The sequence below is a fragment of the Lolium perenne genome, chromosome 6 (genome assembly GCF_019359855.2).
Source record: "Lolium perenne isolate Kyuss_39 chromosome 6, Kyuss_2.0, whole genome shotgun sequence".
In the NCBI taxonomy this organism is placed as follows: domain Eukaryota; kingdom Viridiplantae; phylum Streptophyta; class Magnoliopsida; order Poales; family Poaceae; genus Lolium; species Lolium perenne.
The window spans coordinates 15,074,300-15,080,299 of record NC_067249.2 but is presented as its reverse complement, the minus strand read 5'-3'; positions in this window follow the sequence as shown (position 1 = coordinate 15,080,299).

Here is a 6,000-nt window from a genome sequence, read left to right as displayed (position 1 = left end):
ATCCAAGGTCGATGTGATCGCCGTCGGCACACTACCTTCGGGATTAGTTTTAAATCTGAATAATTGTTATTTGGTGCCTAAGTTAAGCATGAACATTATATCTAGATCTTGTTTATTGCGAGACGGTTATTCGTTTAAGTCAGAGAATAATGCTTGTTCTATTTTTATGAATACTATGTTTTATGGTCATGCACCTAAGATGAATGGTTTATTCTTGTTAAATCTCGATAGTAGTGATACACATGTTCATAACATTGATGCTAAACGAATTAAATTGAATGATAATTCTACATATATGTGGCACTATCGTCTTGGTCACATTGGAGTGAAGCGCATGAAGAAACTCCATTCTGATGGACTTCTTGAATCACTTGATTTTGAATCACTTGATAGATGCGAAGCATGTCTAATGGGTAAAATGACTAAGACTCCATTCTCTGGTATAATGGAGCGAGCTACAGACTTATTGGAAACCATACATACCGATGTGTGCGGACCGATGAGTGTAGCATCGTGCGGTGGTTATCGTTATGTTCTAACCTTCACGGATGATCTGAGTAGATACGGGTATATTTACTTTATGAAACATAAGTCCAAAACTTTCGAGAAGTTTAAGGAATTCCAAAGTGAATTAGAAAATCAGCGTAACAAGAAGATTAAGTTTCTGCGTTCTGATCACGGAGGTGAATATCTGAGTAACGAGTTTGGCATGCATTTAAAGAAATGCGGAATACTTTCACAGTTGACACCGCCGGGAACACCACAGCGCAATGGTGTGTCCGAACATTGTAATCGAACTCTCTTAGATATGGTTCGATCTATGATGTGTCTTACCGATTTGCCATTATCGTTTTGGGGTTATGCATTAGAGACAGCCGCATTCACTTTAAATAGGGCACCATCTAAATCCGTTGAAATGACACCGTATGAATTATGGTTTGGTAAGAAACCTAAGTTGTTGTTCCTAAAAGTTTGGGGTTGTGAAGCTTATGTAAAGAAGTTACAACCTGACAAGCTTGCACCCAAAGCGGAAAAATACGTCTTCATAGGATACCCTAAAGAAACTATTGGGTATACCTTCTATCACAGATCCGAAGGCAAAGTTTTTGTTGCCAAGAACGGATCCTTTCTTGAGAAGGAGTTTCTCTCGAAAGAAGTGACTGGAAGGAAAGTAGAACTCGACGAGGTTATTGAACCTTCTCTCGGACTTGAGAGTAGCGCAGCACCGGAAGATGTTCCAGTGCCGCCTGCACCGATAAGAGAGGAAGCGAATGATGATGATCATGAAACTTCAAACGAAGTTGCTGCTGAACCTCGCAGGTCGATGAGGGTTAGTACCACTCCTGATTGGCATGACCCCTGTCTAAATGTCATGGTTGTGGACAACAATGATGAAGACCCTGTGACGTATGAGGAAGCAAAGATGAGCCCAGATTCCAACAAATGGCAAGAGGCAATGAAATCCAAAATGGGATCCATGTATAATAACCAAGTATGGACTTTGGTAGACTTACCTGATAGCCGCAAGGCTATCGAGAATAAATGCATCTTCAAAAGAAAAACAGATGCTGATGGTAATATTACTATCTATAAAGCTCGACTTGTCGCGAAGGGGTTCCGACAAATTCAAGGAGTTGACTACGATGATACTTTCTCACCTGTAGCGAAGCTAAAGTCTGTGAGGATATTGTTAGCATTAGCTGCATTTTTTGATTATGAAATTTGGCAGATGGATGTCAAAACGGCGTTCCTTAATGGTGACATTGAGGAAGAGTTGTATATGGTACAACCCAAAGGTTTTGTCGATCCTAAAAATGCTGACAAGGTATGCAAACTTCAACATTCCATTTATGGACTGAAGCAAGCATCCCGGAGTTGGAATCGACGCTTTGATAAGGTGATCAATGACTTTGGATTTATACAGACTCATGGCGAGGCTTGTATTTACAAGAAAGTGAGTGGGAGCTCTGTAGCATTCCTGATATTATATGTAGATGACATATTGTTGATTGGGAATGATATAGAACTTCTAAGTAGTGTCAAAGGTTATTTGAATAAAAAAATTTCAATGAAGGACCTTGGAGAAGCAGCATACATTTTAGGTATCAAGATTTATAGAGATAGATCAAGACGCCTAATAGGGCTTTCACAGAGTACATACCTGGAAAATATTCTAAAGAAGTTTAGAATGGATGAAAGCAAGAAAGGGTTCTTGCCCATGTTGCCAGGTAAAACTTTGAGTAAAACTCAAGGTCCGGCTACGGCAAAAGAAAGAGAAAGGATGAACAAGATCCCCTATGCCTTGACAGTAGGCTCTATCATGTATGCCATGCTGTGTACAAGACCGGATATCGCACATGCTGTTGGTTTGACCAGCAGATATCAAAGTGTCGTCGTGGTGAACGAGCAGATGCCATAGGATGGCTTAGATTGGGGCCGAATGGACGCAAGAGGATTCGGGGGAGGGTTTGTGATCAGGTGGGAAGAGATTCCGGATGGTTTCCTCAAGAACTTGGCCAGGGCCAGAGGTTGAAGAAGAAAGACACAAGGAAAGACTCCCTCTAGATCACCATGTTCATAGATTCACACAGGTTACAGGCTCTGCCTTCTTACATACATGCGCCTCGTAATGTCTATCTCAACATATCGTGCCCGCAAGGAGGGCTGCCCCCTCTCCTTATATAGGGGAGAGGGTGGCTTACAGTGCAAGAAACCCTAATGGCATCTTTGACTGGACAAACTACTTTACAGAGTTACTGTACAAAGCTACTTTAATCATAGGTGACACCGGGGCCTTCTTTTATCATAGAGGCTGACGTCCTCCGGCTTCTTTCTCCGTCACCTCTCTCTTTGGCGCCAGGGCTCTGAATAAAGTTACTTTGCTTAGCTCATCCTTGTCTTCTTGCTCTGAAGAGAATCTTTGACCAGTCCTGCCGACAGGCACTCCTTTCCGGTATCTTCTATACCGGGTTCCGGCATACCCCTTTGGGGATACCGGCTTAGCCTTGCTCTCCCGGATTCCTGCTAGGCTTCCGGTAAGAACATTAAACCGGTATCTCGATGGCTCAAACCATCCGGTTTGGCATGCCTTTGGCATACCGGGGGTTATCCCCCCAACATTAGTCCCCGAAGCTGGTATAGCCTGGAGGATTCTATCCTACAGACCATGCCAGGTTTTCATCTTTTTAAGATACCGGTTTAATCACTCATGTCTTGAGCTTAGTTCCGGCACCTTTACCCTTGTTCCTTTTCTTCTCTTTGCAAGGCTCGTTCCGGCATCTCTTTTTTCCGGCACCATGTGTCTTTACTCCTTCCTCGGCGAAGTCGAGAATATTTCGGGCCCCGCGCCTGTCAGAGACATGCGCACTGTAACTAACGCGCCAGTGTCCGTTGTCACATCGCTTCGACTCCCGCGCGCGCATTTAATGCACCGCTGCGGATCCCACTACCTCTTCGGGATCCCGTGTGCGCCTCCGTGTGGCCTCCATTTTCTCGCGTGTATCCCTCCGCCACGTGGCGGCCCAAGGCGCGAACCGTCGCGGGCCGCGAGGTGAACCGCCGCGGCCCAGCGGTTCCCTGCCCACTTTCTCTCTCTTATATAAACACAACTGCCCGTTCCTCTTCATCTTTTTCGCATTCTCCTCCTTCGCGCACAGAGCTCCACGCCTTTGCGCCACCGCCGTTCTCCGTCCGCCGTCGCTCGTTCAAGCTCCGGCGCCCGGCGAACTCACGCCGCGCCCCCCGCCGGACTTCGCTGTGCGGAGATCTTCGGCAGCAACTCCGTCGCGCCCGCCGCATTCGCGTTTCTTCGTGAGCTTCTCCGCCTCGCCGTCGGTGGTGCTCACCGGCGACCGCAGACCCGCTTCACCGCCAGCAAACACTCCCCTCAGCGACCGCGCCGCTCAAGGTTGGTACCAATTTTGCTTTACTCGCGGTTCGCTTGCTTTCCAGATCTTGAGCCTTTGGTGTTCTTATTTGCTCTTTTTCTTTGGTTTTATTCTTACTCGTAGATCTTCACGCGGGGTTCAAGTTTGGGATTTCTGTTTCTTCGCCCATCCTCGCCATGTCTGACGAGGAATCTTCCTCCGCATCTTCTTCTTCCCTTTCTCTCAAGCGCCGTAGACCTTCTCCCGGTGAATCTACGGCCTCAGATCCAATGGAGACCGATTCCGGCAATCAGCAGGAATCCGGTAGCCTCCAAGAGTCCGGCGGCCACTTAGAATCCGGTAGCTTTAGCCAAGCTTCCGGTAGCCAAGAAGCCAGTAGCTCTGGCCAAGCCTCTAGCAGCTCCAGCCAATCTTCCGGCGAGGAGCCTTCCCCAACCACCCGCGGAGCCTGGATGGGCTCCAACGTTACTGAGTTTGAGATCGATTGGTTGTACCGGTCTCGGAGGATTCCGGAAGGAGTTACCTGCCGGATTCCGGATGACGAGATCGAACCGGATCCGGAAGACGACGAGTATGTTGTTTTTCTTGCTCACTTTGAGCGTTGCTTCGGCCTTCCTGCCTCTACTTTTTTCCGGGAGTTCCTAGATTTCTACGAACTCCAACCTCACCACCTTCCTGGCAACGCCATTTTCTATCTTTCTTGCTATGCCGCCTTCATGGAGGCTTACATCGGCATTCGTCCCACTTGTGAGACGTTTGCCCGTTTCTTCAACTTGCGGATCAACTCCGTCCAGGGCAAGGAGATCCCTAAGCCCAAACCGCCCGTGCAGTGCGGCTCCTGCATCGTCGGCTCCCGCCAAGGGAGCACTTTTCTTAAGTTTTCCGGTCTCGAGTCTTGCCGCGCCTGGCAAGGAACTTTCTTCTATGTGAAGAACACCGGCCGCGCCGATCGCATCAATCTTCCTCCATACCAAGAGGGGCCCCCCAGCAGAACCAACTGGAGCTACAACCCGAGGACGGAACACGCCGAAACCAACCGGGTAGTGCGCTTCTTGGCCTCTTTGAAGAAGGAGACCAACATCTGTTCTGATGATATCATTCGGACTTTCATATCGCGCCGGGTGCTTCCTCTGAAGCGCCGCGCACATAGGATGAGCGAGATGTATGGCCCAGGCGATCCTACCAAGATCACAGGCCGTGCTCTCAGCAAGAAAGACGTTGTTCGCAAGGCTAAGCAGATTTGTCAAACTGCTATGCCTTTTGCGTGGGAATGGGGCCTCCTTCCCCTCAGTTCCTCTAACCCTCCGACTCAAGAAGTAAGAGATTGCGCAATTTAGGGTTGTCTTCTGCCGGTAACTTCCGCGAAGAACTCTCCGGAAGCGCGCCTTTGACTCCTTCGACCCGGATCCCTACATTTTTTGGAAGGATCTGAAGATGGGGAAGACTCCGGCTGCGCGCCTTGGCCGGAACCCGCCGGAGCCCACCGGAAACCCCGAGGACCTGGTTGTGCTCGAGGTACTTTCTTTTCCGGCTTCCTATACTTTGCCACTATCGCTTTCTTGCGAATTGCTTCTTAGCCATACTCAACTCACAGATCCACGAGCGCGTGCCGCCCCTGCGCGCCGAGGCCGGCTCTGAGTTTGTGGACAAACTCATGGCCCAGGGCCAAAAGAACAAGCAGCCGGCATCTACTGCCGGCTCCAGCCATGCTCCTCCCTCCAAGCGCTTCCGGACGGAGCCCGTGGGGGAGAAAGAAGTGGGCGTGCGCCGCTACGGGCGCAAAGCGATGCCAACCGCTTCCGGGTAATTTTCTTTTCCGGCTTGCCTCTTTTTTGCTAAGTTCTTTTTCCGGTTGCTTTTTCTCAACCATTGGTCTTTTTCTCTTTTTCTCAGCCCCGCTCTCAAGCTTGGCCCAAGGCCATCGGGCTCTGAGGGATCCGCAAGGACCTCAACCCCTCCTCCTCGTTCAAGCCCGGCACCATCTGGTGCCGGCAACACCTCTGCCTCCCTTTCGGGGGGCACAACAAATTCGGGGCGTGCGGCCCCTTCACTGTCAGATCACCGCACGGAGGAGGATCTTTCCTTCCTCCCGGAACACCAAGACACCGGCGCC